A 14,857-nucleotide genomic window follows, 5' to 3' on the forward strand; every position below is an offset into this window, starting at 1 on the left:
ACACTCAGAGCCCACATTGCTGAGCAGGGGGCAGCTCCATCTTTTCCATTCTTCCACAAATACCTAGGTTTTCAAAGTACCAGACACAGGACTTGGGGGATCTGGCGGTTGAGGGGGCAGATGAGGACCTGCTTTCCGGAAGCTTCCAGTGGAATGGGGCACTCACTGTGACCACATAAATACCACACACCACGGATTGCAGTGCTTGCTCCAGGAGGAAGCAGGGGCTGAGTGAGAGGTCGGAGCAGGTGTCTGATGTTGGAGGAAGAAGGAGGGGAGAGCAGTCCAGGCTGAGCAGAAGGCAGTGCAAAGGCCCTGGGGTGGGGCAGAGCCAGCCAGCAAGCAGGGCGGGTGTGGACACAGGCCCATGGGCTCGCCCTCCTTCCGCTTCAGGGCGGGGGAGCTGTTTTGACCCATGCTAACTAGTGGATGTTGAATAAGGAGCAAATCAGGATTTACAAAGGAGAGACTGTTCTAGAGGATCATCGTGAGGGGCGGGAGCTATCGTCATGCAGGACGTTCCACTCTGACCTTGTGGTCACAAGGGTCTCAAGGGTTAGGCAAAGGGTCCTCTCCTGGGGCAAGTGATCAAGGCTAAAAAGAATGGGGGGTGGGGAGTAGGGTGAAGGGGCCCAAAGGGGCAGTGGATGGGGTGGGTTTCCCCCGAAGCTCAGGAGGGGGTAGAACAATGATCATCGAGGCCAAGGTTTTGGACTAAGCTCCTGCACTTGCCCCAACAGACCAGGCGAAAACCAAAATGGAGCCCCCCCTGCTTGAAGGGGCCAGTCATCAAACTAAAATTAGTGATCTGACCTTCGGAGAAATCAGGAGAGAGATCAGTTTCCCAAACAGGCCGGTTTAAATCTGCGATAGGCAAGTTAATGAAGTTACCTCCCATTCAATTCGGGACAGCATGAAGCACCTGATGTCAAATAATCAGTTATTTTCCTGCTGTTCTGTCTTTCTGTCCCCCCTTACAAGGAAAGTACTTTTTTATTCTTTTCTTGTGGGTTTTTTGGCAGCTGGCTGGTACAGGGATCCGAACCCTTGACCTTGGTGTTATCAGCCCCGAGCACTGACCAAGGGAGCAGCTGGACGGCCCCTGGAAAGTAACGTTGATGTGACCAGAATGCTTTTCACTGTTTCTGCTTTCTTCAGCCATTTTTCAGTCTATAAAGTCAACCTCCTTTATTGTTTTATGGAGTGAAGTGTTGCCCGATTCTAGAATCAAATAAAGTCCACTGAGGTCTTTAAATTTCTCTTAAGTCTGACCTTTGACAGAGGTTGTGGGCTGGCTCGGGCTGAGGGTGGTCCACGTGCAGGGGTCTGGGGGACAGAGAGGAGCTGAGGCACAGTTTGGTTCATGAGCATTTTTTGTAGGTGGATCAGTGGGGGAAAAACAGTTCAGGGAATTACTGATGAGGAAAAGAAGGGAATTTGGCAGCCCTGGACCTCCAGTGGGTGCTTTGACTCTGGGAAGGGCATCTGGAAGATGGTGTCCGCAAGCCAGTGGGCTGTGCAGCCCCCGCCCCCGGGGAGAGGACGGGGGGGGGGTGGGGCGGGCACTGGGAGCCCCGCATTCGAAAGACGCTGCTCACCACGCATATCCTGCAGATGAGAGCACGGCATCCTCAGGGCCCTGGTGACTAACCCTCCCCGCTGGTGCCCGAGTGGCAGGGGGCCCCCCTGCCCACCCTTCCCAGCCGCCTGAGCATCGTGCAGCTCGTCCTGCTTGGACTCTGCCAGCCTGGGACATCCCTCTCGAAGAGGTCCCCAGGTGGCGGTGTATTGAGATGCACGTCGAAATCCTGACTTGGCTAGTGCAGAAGAGAGTGAGAAACACTGAAGGGGGCCGATGCAGCAAGATCAGGACCTCTGCTGGTGGTGGCCTCAGCCCAGGGCCGTTCTCCTCTCACCACCCCTGCAGGGAACAGGTCTTGATGCTGGAGAGGACTGTCCTCAAACCAACCTGGTGAGCTTTGTGTTCAGAGCAGAGCTGGCTAACCAGGGGGCGAGAGAGAGAGAAGAGAGGAGACACAGCATGCTTACTATAGGGTGGGGTGTCAGGGGCACGTTCCCACAGCGCCACCACGCACGGAGAACTGTCTGCAGAAGAGGAGGCCACAGCCGGCAGGAAGACGGCGGGTGCTGGGTGCTTCGGACAAAGCCTCTCCTCCTGCTTCACAGGGTTTTGACTATTCTACTGAGCTCACCAAACTGCTGGTGTGCGTGGTGTGTAAGTGTGTGAACTGCAGACCCTGACATGGGGAAGCCACCCCCTGCCCATGGGATCAGCCAAATCCAACACAGGGCATGGGGTTCCAACAGGCTGTGAGAACAGGGGCAGGGGAGTTGAACTGGGGTCCCAGCCCAGTGACATTCGGGCCACGTAGGAACCTCCCGAGAGGAGCCCTGGTTCTGCCTGGGCTTCCTCTGATCGTGTCCCCACCTTGGGCAGGGTGCCTCTCAAGCATCCTAAACACAGGACACTTCTCTGTAGGTCCTTGACCTCCCTCCGAAAAATCTGCAGAGATGGTGAAGGTGGGGGCCCTAAGCCTCGTGTAACAGGGGCCGTCACAGGGGGGCAGAGCCACGTAGGAGGAGCAAGAACTCTCGGGCACCAGCCACCACCCACCCAGCAGGACCGCCGGGGCTCAGGGCCCACAGCCCACACACCCCTGTTAAGTGAAAATCACCAGAGGCCACTGTTTTGGACTAAGTTCCTGCACTAGGTCCTGACAGACCAGACTGGAAATCAAAATGGACTCACTCCTGCTAAGGTGTCCTGTCACCAGACCTAAACTGAATAGATAATGGTCAATCTCCCAAACAGCCAGTTTAAATCTGCAATAGGCAGGATAATGAAGTTCCCTCTGCTTTAATCCTTACCCAGAAAGCGCAGCCTGAAGTCACTGACGTTACTCAGTCATTCTACTGTTCTCCTCTCCCTGTCCCCCACTTAACAAGGAAAGTGACTTTGAAATAACCAGTCTGCTTCTTGTTCTGTTTCCTTCTTCAGCCTTTTTATTTTTCTGTCTATGAAGCCGACCTCTTTGGCTCAGTGCATTGGAACAGTTTTTCTATTTTATGCAAGGCCATGTAGCCAGATTCTAGAATGTCTAGAGCTGCAATAAAGCCAACCGAGAGCTTTAAACTTGCTGTACTTTTGTCCTGTGCCACCCTGTACATGCCCTTCCCCAAGGTGACCTGGATGGGAACTTTAGTGAGAGTGTGGCCCTGGAATACCTGCATCTAAACGAGGTTCCTGGGTCAGAATGTCTGGGGGCCGCAGAACTCACGAGCTTCCTGGCTGGTTCTTTGACTGTGCTCCCTGAGACTTGACCCCACTAGTCCCATGGGTGAAAGTGAGCTGACCCTGTGGCAGCCAGAGGAGGTGGGTGGGTGTCACCCACCTCAGCCAGAAGGAGATGGGAGAAGCGCAGCATGAAGACCGCAGCACTCTGCACCTGGCGGGCACCTGGCCATCACCGCTTGACTGGCCACCCTCGCTGAAGCCCAAGTCCATGTCTCCAGTGAAAACAGGCAAATCCTGACCCCCAAAGCTGCTCTTATGCTCTGTCCAAGCTTCACCCTCCTGCCAGAAGTGTCTTCTGGATTCCTGTCTCTCCTATATCTCTCCTGTCTCTTCTACAGCCATGCCAAGTGGGCCACACGCCGACCGGTTCACTTCTTGGGTCTCGTGCCAGCAAGAGCCAGCTCTTTCCCTTGTAGCCAAGGACGAGTCAGTCCTGTGAGTAGGACTGAACCACACGAATAAACTCATCACTTACACACGCGTGCAGTGCGGGGTGACAGACCTTCACAAAACTGGTCTCCACAAGTTTCACTAGAGACCAAATCCTCTCTGGGTCGAAGAGGGTGATGGAAGGTTCCAGAAGTTCTCTCTCCCTCGTTGACCTCTGCAAAGGCTGGCTGGGGCCCCAGAGGAGGGCTCTCACCCCTTCAAATGAGACCCCGAAGTCAAGGCCTTGGTGTCTGGCCCTGACCCCCATTTTGGGAGTGGCCCCCCAGCCCTCCGACAAGCGCCTGGGCTGCCCCTGAGCCCACCCTGTCCTCGGAGGCGGCTCTGGCTAAGCCCCATGAGAAGTTCCCATGAACTACTTGAGAATCCCTTGATCCCCCGGACAGCTCCCAGCATGCCAGGGCTTGGCTTGGTCCCACTGGTTGGGCGTTTAACAGACTCGGCTTCCCGTTCACTCTGTTCATTTTCAAGGCTGGCTCCACCAGTCAGTGACTGTTCCTCAACACTCCCAGGGGCCACACTTTTGTCCTGGGTGGCAAGGGGAGCTGGAAGGAGCCCTGCATGCTACTGCAGTCCCTCCTCCTCCTCCAGCTGCTGTGACATTTTCTCCAAACTTCCAGCACCTCATGGGACCACCAGGGCCTGGTTCTCAAAAAGCACCCTGCAGAAATGGAGGGTGCCCCACTCCCAATGTCTTCCAGGAGAGCAGCTCCTATTTTATTTCTAAACTTGGCTCGGTCCCTCGAGTTAGGCTGAGAATTCCACAGAGAAAAAATTGTCAAATAAGAAACAAATCCAGGCTTAGTAAGGAGAGCTTTATTCTAAAGGATTATAGTGGGGCCTGGCGGGCTATTGCAGTGTGGGAACATTTGCTCTGACCTTACGGTCCACAAGGGTCTCAAGGGTTAGGCAAAGGGTTTCTCTTTCCTGGGGTGAGCAATCAAGGCTGGAAAGAATGGGGGTGGGGTGGGGGTGGGGTGAAGGGGCCGGATGGGGCATTGGGTGGAGCAGCTGGGGGTGTGTCCACGTTCAGGGCTCTGGGGGATAGAGAAGCTGAACCAGAGTTTGGTCAACAAGGATTTTGTTCCGATTGATTAGTAGGGACAGGAAATTCAGCTGATTATTGATGAAGCAAAGAAAGGGAATTCAGTCTCTTCCCTTCTTTTTTTTTTTTTGGCTGTTGGCCAGTTTGGGCATCAGAACCAGAAAGAAAATTTGGAGGCTCTGTTCTTGTCCTAGGCAGACCCGGCTGGGGTCTGAGTCCTGTGGGGAAGGGGTTCTGTGCAGGGAGCCGTTTCTGGAACACAAGGGTGGGGGATCTCTCAACCTCCGCTGTTTCCTGGGAGCTCGGTGCTCTGTAAAGTTCAGTGTTGTAGGAATGAAGACGGGTGGTTTTGTTGGGCCGCTCCTGGGTTCACGTTCCCTGTTTGAGCCTTGGGACTTTTGAGGTGGGGACACTGTGGTCTTGTCTTCCTTTTGTCATTGTCGAGCTCCTGCTGATCACAGACACTGTGGTTACAAAGCCAGAATGGAGCTAAGGTAGACAGGCTTCCTGCCTGGTCAGGGAGATGGACGTGCCTGCAGCATCCCTGTGTAGTGAGTGTCCAGGGTTCACGGGACGCACGTGCCTGGAGGGCAGCAGGGAGTGGGTGTGCAGGCTTCTTGATGGCCATTTCTGCATGTCTTAAACATGTCAGCTCAACAGTGGAAGCTGGGTTAAAGAAACCTTGGCTCATCCACACGATGGAATCCAGTGCAACCATAAAAATAGACCAAGGGGATGAAAATGTTCTAAAATTGACTGTGGTGATGGTTGCACAATGCTGCAAATGTGTTAGAAACCATTGTACCATGTACTTTAAGTGGGTGAGTTGAGGCTGGCTGGTTTCTCAGTTGGTTAGAGTGCTAACAGTATTACAACACCAAGGTCAAGGGTTCAGATCCCCTTACTGGCCAGCCACCAAAAGAAAGAGAAAGGGGTGAATTGTATGGTATGTGAATTATATCTTCATAGGGCTGCTATTAAAAAAAAGATGAATAAAGGTCATGTCTTAAGGACGACCTATACTATTAGGTGGAAATAGCAAGGGCACAACGGTGTGAGGAGCATGCTACTTTCTTATGAAAAAGAGGAGAGAAAGGATGTAGGAAAGCATTGCATGGAAAGAGTCATATTGCCTCTTTAACATTAACTCTAATTCTATTTTTCCACGAACGTCCAGAGTTGTACAGAAATCGGAAACCTCGGGTACCTCCAGGTGGAGGAACTTGAGCACTGGGGGAGGGGCAGGAGATGTTTTTTTGCCTTGCACCCGCCTGTTCCCTTTGAATTTTGAGTCACATAAGTGTTTTGCCCATTGACAAAAGCAATGCTATTTACATGAGGTTTTAAAAGTCGCAGGCTCTCTGGGGCTGTTGTGTGCTTTGATCTGGGTGGTGGCTATTGTGGTTCTACTTTGGGGAAAACGTATTACTCTGTGCACATCACTTCGCAGCTCTTCTCCGGGTGCACTAGGCTCTGTTGCCTGGCCTTTGTCTTGATCTTGATTTCCCACGTGCCCTGCAGACCCCAAGACACCCCCAGGGGATGTCCAATGCCCCTTTCTGTCCAGCCCAGGGCATCTGACTTTGATGCTGGGCTCCAGCTCATAGGGAGCTACGAGTAGGGCTTGGGGGTCCCCAGTGTGGCAGGTGGAGAGGGACAAGGAACTCCCTCCACCAACCCCGGGGATGCTACAGGCCACTCTTTGTCATCGCAGATCCTGGGTTGGCTTTAAACACAGGGGCAGCATTTCTGGCACTTACTTGGCCTGTAGTGACGTGCCCCGGCTGGTTTCCTGCCTTCTGAGTGTTGGCGCCTCCAGTACAGACTCCAAGAGCACTTTAAGGAGCAGATGCTTTTAAGACACCAACAAGCCCAGACTCATTGATTCTGTGCCCCTCCTCCAACCCTGATGGGGGGCCCTGGGAGGGAGGGGGGAAGGAGCTCTGGCAATCTTACTGCTGCCCAGGAGCAGGCTCTGGAGCTTCCTCTGATTGCCGTTGGGCTCCACACCCACGGCTCTGCCTGGCTATCTGGCAGGTGGGTGCCTCCACTGTCTTGTTGAGTGGCAAGCTCAGCCCCGACAGGACTTGCTCCTGGAGGCTCTTACTCAGGGAGGTTTAACACACCCACAAGTGCAACAGAGGGCAGGGTTGGGGCATTGGCCGTAGCTTCGGGCTACAGTGAGTCAGAATCACAAAGTTTACACCTACACCAGGGTCATCGGGGCCCAGGCCTGGGTTTTACAGCTGGAGAAACCGGACCCAGAGAGAGAGAGAGAGACACACACACACACACACACACACACACACACACACACACACACACAAACAATGTCAGCTTGGGGTGACTTTATCCCAGCAAGAGGTGAGATCAAAAAAATAGAACGCCTGAGCTCCTATTAGGACTTTGTCTTTATCAAAGCGAATAGTCTCTCTGTTTTAATCAATTATTTTTGTATAGCTGATATATGCAATGATTCAAAATTCAAAAGGTTTGAAGAATAGGTATTGGCAAGCAGGTTTTCTACCAGCTCCCTCCCCAGCATCCTGGGCCCCTGTGGTCTTTTTAGAAGGATTTGGAACCCACAGAAGGTAATGATGAAATGGGTGTAATGGGCTCACGTCCCTGGGCTTGGACAAGGTACATTCTAGGAAACAACTGGAAAACGCCATCCCCGAACCATTCTCAGCAAGGTGGGAGGAGCTGTGGAAGAGGGGACATTGCTGGACAACCAGCCACCAGAGCCACCCTTGGCAGAAGGGAAGGAGGAGGCTGCCCAGGGCCTGTGTGGGGTGTTTCAGGTCGGGGAACCACCTAGACTAGGTTCACTAGAGGACGACTTGTCAGCACTTACAAAAGGAGGTGATGCTTGCTGGGCTCCTGGGAAATTGCTGTCAGGCTGGCGGGATTTTGCGGGGGGTGGGATGGGAGAGGGTAGGATTTGCTAGGTTGGCAGATCCAGAGAAGCGCAGCCAGATGTGGCACTGGGGGCTCAGGAGGGCACTCGATAATGTTTCATGCTCCCAGAAGACAGAGGACTGGCTACAGGCTGGAACATTGGGGTTGGTGTGTGAGGCTGGAGCTGTCACCCCAGAGGAGCAGATGAGGGAATTGTTCATCCGTGGACATATCCAGAGACAGGCCACAGTTCTGTCTGAGCCCTGTTTGTTCCGTTTCAATCATGGGTTATGGCCAGAAGGCGTCAGGAGCAAACTCTTAAAGGGCATGGCATGGTGCCTGATGCTTTTGAGATAAAGATCCAACTCCTTTGATGTTTCCAGGGCTTGGCACACCTGCCCTGGCAACTTCCCCAGCCTTTTTTGAGCCCCTCTGCCCTGCCCTCTGCACTCCAGCCCTCAGTGGCCTTCTCTCATTTGCTGGAACATTCCATGCCTGGAACACACCTCAGGGCCTCTGCACCTGCTGCTTGCTCACTGCTTGCTCACCTCTGCACCTCCTGCCTCCTCACGTGGCATCGCCTCTTCCTCTCTCTGACCTGCGTGGAAGCACCGTGTTCCCATGCGCGGATGCCTTCTCTTTCTGGGGAGCGTGGGCTTCTCCACTCTCTTCCAGTTTACTGGAACGTTGTGAATCCCCTCTTAGCTTTTCTTTTCCTTGGTCATTTTAAAAAACATTTTGGGGGCTGGCCCGTGGCTCACTCGGGAGAGTGTGGTGCTGATAACACCAAGGCCCCGGGTTCGGATCCTATATAGGGATGTCCGGTTAGCTCACTGGGTGGGTGTAGTGCTGACAACACCAAGTCAAGGGTTAAGATCCCCTTACTGGTCATCTTTTTAAAAAAAACAAAAAAACAACAAAAAAAACCCATTTTGGGTGCTGGAGGTTTCTGGAGACATTTAGATGGAAAACCATTTGTCCTCCCAGGATCTGAGGGGGTTGTGTTGTGTGTTGGATCCCAGCTGAGGGTTGACCAGTTACTCAGCCTCTCTAAGCCTCAGTCTTCTCACCCGGGAAATGGGTGGGTGAGGTCAAAGGGAAGTGGCTTGTGCTTCCCCCGGTCCCAGCCTCCCCCATCCCCGAGGCACACCTATCGTCACTCCATGTTTCACTGTCACTTCATGATCCCAGGTGCTTCTGGGGAGCCTGGGCCACTGCCAGCTCCAGGGGTGTGGTTGTTCCATGGACACACATGCCCCTCCTGGGGCTTTGGGGGTGGCATGCAGCTTGGTGAACCTGAGGGGGATTTTGCTGGGAGCCTCTGCAGAAAGCTTCCTCTCTCAGTAATGCGGGAGCTCCTGGAAGAAACGGTTTTCTTCCTCTGGACATGGCTGAACACTGCCTCAGGCCTGAAGCTGCCACTGCTCTGGCTGCAGCCTGAAAAGGCCAACGTGCTCAGGAGCCCAGAGCCCAGAGGAACGAATGTGAGGAGAAGACGTCACCAGAGGCATGCCCTCCCTCTGGACATCCAGCTGCAGAAACCGATCCTTGTCCTGGTGGTTCCCAAGGAGAAAGAGCCCTCCTGAATCCTAGACTGTGCGTGAGGCCTGAGCGCAAGGCCAGGGCCCCGGACACCTCCAATGCTGCGAGCTGAGTGTTGCTGTTGTGATGGTCACAGGAGCCGCTCAGGGTGACAGCTGCTGCCCACCAGCTTGGTCCAGGCTTGGAGTGGACACCGCAGGGTGTGGCCCTGTCAGGACCGAGCCTTGCTCTCCCCGGGGGCTGCTGAAGCTCGGCTGAGCCCTCCCAACTTGCTCCTAGCAGAGGGGCCGCTTATCCAGAGCTAGGCCTCTCTGCTGGCGGCCAGCATCCGATGGTGAGAGGACACGTGGTCATGGGGAAGGTGCAAAGGCCTGACCCGTTGCCCCCATTTGGAACAGCTCCCGGTATCTTCCACCTTGTACAAGTGTCCTTCTCTCCTTTCTCTCCTTGCTGCACTAACCTGTATTCATGGCACAAATCAAGTCTGTGCAAACCTAGGGGACAGGGTGGTAGGCAGAACAGGGTGTCAAACACCCACACCCCAGCTTTGCCATCTCAGCTCGTTTCTGGAGATGGTGTCTGTCTCCTTGACTTGTCGCCATCTGCCTGTTCCTGCTTCCTCTGATTCCCTGAAGGAAAATCTGGGGCTCTCATCAAACAAGAGGCAGTAAAGGACTGTTACTGTAAACCCGCGGGTGACAGATCCCTTGCATCTGCCAATATCCTGACCAATTTATTCTGGGAGTGCCCAACCCAGAAGCCAGGCCTGGTGGGGATCGTTTTTTCTTCTAAAAAACTGAACTTCTGATCCCTGCAATCTGGACTGGGTTCGTCCAGTCCTCTGCAGATTTTTCAGAACTCCGCCGGTGGCAGAAACTCCATTTGGATAAATCCACCTGGATCTTGTCTGTGTACCTCGATTCCCCGCTCCCTCTCCTGTTTTCTCTCCCTGCTGCTCTCTGCTCTGGGCTAACAGAACGTGCAGTTTCCGGCACTAACAAGGAGTTCCTGAGGTTCAGACCCTGCGTGGGGGGCAAGGGGTGTGTGAACGAGTCAGCCCTTTGGAAACGGCCGGGCCATATTTACCAGCGCCTGTGACTCAGCGATTCCACTCCTGGGGCGGGTCCCACAGGAGGCGCGGGCGCGGGTGCTCCAGCTCTGGCAGGAGAACGTTCTCAGCCGCTCCGGTCGCAGCAGCCCGACCTGGGAACTGCCCACATCGTAGAAGGGATAAGTCATGGTGGAGTCACACGTTGGAAAAACACACAGGCTGAGGACAGACTACAGCCATGCTCTGAGTGAAAGAAACCTGTGCAGAAGGCTGTGGGGTCCCATCCGTGTAAAGCTCGGAAACTGGGGAACAATCCCTGTCCCCAGCAGGAGCTCTGAGGCTCTGTATGAGTCTCCTGGGCTGCCGCGACAGATGCCCCACATGGGTCAGGGTGGTGGCAGGGCTTAAGTGACAGAAATGTATTGTCCCTTGGTTCTGGAGGCCAGAGTCGGGGATCATGGTGCAGCAGGGCCGCGCTCCCTCTGAATCTCCCGGGGAGGCTTCTTCCCACCTCTTCCAGCTTCTGGTGTCTGCAGCAATCCTTGCTGTTCCCTGGCTTGTGGCTGTTCCCTGGCTTGTGGCTGCATCACTCCCATCTCTGTCTCTGTCTTCATATGACCTTCACATAAGGACGCCACTTACAGGACTTAGGGCCCACCCGTATCCAGTATGACCTCATCTTAATTCGTCATTTCTGCAAAGGCCTTATTTCCAAATAAGGTCACATTCTGAGGTTCCAGGTGGACATGCATTTGGGGTATGCTCTTCTGCCCAGTACAAGATTGAAGGGGGGCGTGCCCAGGGTGACCTCCTGAGCTGGTCACATGGCAGTGGCCCTGCTGTTGGAATTCATCAAGCTGTGGACACTTACAGCATGCGTTCTGCTATTTATTACACTTTGTTGAAAAGCCCGCATTAACTTAGAAGAGTTGCAGAAAAAACTAACTTAAAGAAGATGCGAATGCATGCACCCCACAAATACATATTCATGGTTTACCATGTGGAGCTTCCTGGGGCTGCTGTCACAAATGACCCCAGACCTGGTGGCTTAAAGCAACACTTTCTTTCTCTTACAGTTCTGAATATTTGCTTGTCCCTTTTGGGTCCTCTGACCTAAAGCAATAATGCTTTGATGGTAGAATTTCATGGGCCAAGAACAAGCCCAGGAGGGGAGGTGTCCAAGGCCTTGAGGAAGAGCTCTCTCAGAAGCTCCTAATCACACAGAAGTGAGTGGAGGGATGTCTGTGTCCCCTCATGCTGGTCCTTCACCTCAACTCTCTGCACCTCATTTTTATCTTTTCATTCTGGTCTCACTCCTTTAGGAGATTCCAACAAACAGAAACAATCACCTTTGGAGGAGGAAAAACAGGGTGTGGAGAGAGGCAAAGCCTGTCCTGGGCTCAGCCTCTGCAGGGCCTGAGAGCGCTTAAGGGTTTCTGTTCACCCAACAGGGATGCTCAAAGGTAGAAGGAGCCCCTGGGGCCACCGCTGTGGGAGGGACTATGACAGAGCAAGTTCAAAGCTGGACGCAGGCCTCGAGTTTCGGTTAGGCATCTGTAAGACTCTTTGCAACCTGGGATGAGGATCTGGTGAGAAAGAGAGGTAGGGTAGGTGATATCCAGTCCCAGGTTTAAAACTCTGGCCCTGTGACTTCTGCACCAGAATGGCTCAAGAGGACTCTGTGTTTCCTGCCTCGACAGGTGCCTGGCCACCACTCCGGGTTACAGGTGGAGATAGCACAAAGTGTCATCAGAGTCTTTGGAAAAGAGATGCTCATTTCAGTGCCTCAGGCCCCAACCGGCTGAGCTGGGGTGGCTGTCCTGTGGGAAATAGTTTCTTCCTGGCTCATACATACTTTATCCCATGTTTTCCCTGCTCATCTACCACCTGGCTTCTGCCTCCTGTTGTTTGGAGGCTCCATCTACACGTGGTGCTGAATGATCACTTCCTCACCCTCGAGGATGCGTTTGTCCACCCAGCCAGGCATGGGCCAAGGGCTCAGAGCTCGGGCTCTGCAGAAACTTGTCGGACATTTGCCTGCTCCCTGATGACGCTGGGAGTGTTAGCGCTCAGAGATTAGGGACTGAAGAAAGCTCTAAGTTTAGATTCAGGCTATTGCAAAATATTCAAATATTCCCTGTGAGAAGATGTACAGATAATTAAATGTTTGTTGTGATAGAGAGAACATTCAGTATTGCCATGCTTGTGAATAACTCTTTTTTGGAATGAGGCCTTGGACAGCTCGACCCAGGATGCAAGGGGATGATCTCACTTCCATCCTCACCTTAATTACATCTGCAAAGTCCCTATTTCCAAATAAAGTCACATTCTGAGGTTCTGGAACATGACTGTCTTCTGGGGTGGGGGCACCATTTAACCCACTGCAGTCTCTGTGGAACCCAGAACCAGCATGAACTTTTCCCCTCTCCCCATGGGAACTTTTCCAGTCTTGTTCCATGTAGAAATCCCTGGCATTTGGTGAAATGTCCACCAGTGGATGGTGGGCCCCACCCACAATCATGTGTGTGTGTGTATCGTGGGCCGGGGTAGATACCTGGATGCCCGGGGAACTTGACCGTGACCTCCACCTGGACCAGAGGTCTTTAGACTTTGCAGCCCTAGGACCCTCTCTGCAGGCAACACCTAACAGAGAATGGTAAATAAAGCAGACCAGTCCAGCGGGCCCCTGCAGGGTACAGATGTCGGGGGTTAGGCAGACCCTCTCTTCTCTGCTCCTTGTCCCCTTCTCCTCTCCAGACTTGCTGTCCCAGATGCTGAGTGAGAACAGGCATGCAGGGGCATGGAATTGGGTCTGACCGTGAGCTCTCAGCACAAAGGCCAAGCCTCCCTGTGCCTCCACATCCCCCGCAGCAGGGAGCTGACCTCAGAGGGCCGCTGTGAGGACCAAGTGATGCAGATGATAGAGTGTGCCCAAAAGCTAACAAGGGGGTGGCTTTTTAGGACCCCAGTTGGGTTTTGCGTGGCTAACCCTGCACCCCACATGATATTTCAGGATTAGCATCAATCAAGTAAATTACGGAACCACAGACCCAAAAAGAAACTGTGGTCCAGGCAGTCCCCACAGTGGGACTCCCCATCTCGAACCAAGACTCAGGGTGACGGATCCCATATCTAGGAATGCCGATACACGCTCTGCTCTTAGGACCAGGTGCATCCAGTCATGTGCCCCTCACACTCCTGTTTCCTGTCACTCAAACCCCCAGAGAAACAAGGCCCTGTGTCATCTCCTCCTTACTTCCAACCCCCGCCCATCCCCTGTCCCTGTGACCTCAAGGTCCAACGTCGTCCTCATTTGTAAGTGTGTCTGGCAGACTCGGCCTTGGGGGCTCTGCTCTGCCCCACCTCTTGGCCACCTGCGGTGGCTCCCACACTTTGTGCTCAGCGAAGCCTTTCTGGACCACGAGCTGTCATCACACCACGTCATCCGATCACTTTTACTGCAGGGTGAAATCATTTTGTCAGGGTATTTGCTTGTTCCTAGAGTAAACACCAGCACCCAGAGCTCCGTCCAGGGAGAAACCGTTCCTGCCCTGTTTTCTTTTCTTTTTAAAAAAAAAAAAATGAATCATAAATTTTATTTCAAAATGTAAATGTCACTAAACATGCATACATGTTAAAACAATAAAATGTACAATTTCATTATTCTTTTTTCCTTTTTGCACGGAACATCGTTACAATATAGAATCTATGCCATACGAAATGCATACAAAGATTTATCCGAGCAAGCCAAGGCCAGGTTGGGAACTGTACGCCTTAACACTTCACTGGGGTGATCCAGGAAAGATTAAACATGGCCTTCAGGAGCATGGTGCAGGGCTGGTGCGGGCTGGTGAAAAAGAAAAGTTCCTACAGAAAAGGAAAACATGAGCTTGATGGAAATGGTCCTGGACCTTGGATTCTGCTGTGGGATTCTAGCAAATGATTCCAGAGATGCTCCACCAATGGCTTTGTGTGGGACGGGGTCGGACATGTGGGCCTGGGGGCAGCTGAGACCCCCACGCACACACCCAACACACCCACACCAGCTTTTCCCAGTCGCCAGGGGGCTATCGCATGTCTCCCACCCGACAATGCATAGCTGCTCAGCAGAGAGCCCCATGCTGACGTTGACAAGCCCTCGGGGTCCCTCCAGGGTGAGGCCAGGGGGCCAAGTCTCCCCCTCACCGCCCAGAGACAGGCTCCCTGACCTGGGAATGGACGCTGGGGTGATGACCCTGCATGGTGTCTGAGCCACACTGAGAAGTGGCCCCCTCACTCCTCTTGGAGGGCAGCCTGGGGAGGGATGGGCCAGCTGCAGCCACTCCTGTGCCGAGCGGGAGGGACAGCCTCCATGCATACAGCCGCACTGGCCTCCAGGCCTGCAGCTCATGCTGGGCGTCCAAGTGGGCAAGCACAGCGGGCTGTCACCAGGTCTTCCAGGAAGACAGGGGGAGAACAGGACTGACCCTGGAGAAAGCTCTGTGCCCTACCCCTTCCCCCGGAATGTGTGACGTGCAGGGCAGGTGACATGACTTCTCTTCCATCCTGTCCATTTTAT

The sequence above is a fragment of the Galeopterus variegatus genome, unplaced genomic scaffold, assembly GCF_000696425.1.
Source record: "Galeopterus variegatus unplaced genomic scaffold, G_variegatus-3.0.2 Scaffold2240, whole genome shotgun sequence".
Classification (NCBI taxonomy): domain Eukaryota; kingdom Metazoa; phylum Chordata; class Mammalia; order Dermoptera; family Cynocephalidae; genus Galeopterus; species Galeopterus variegatus.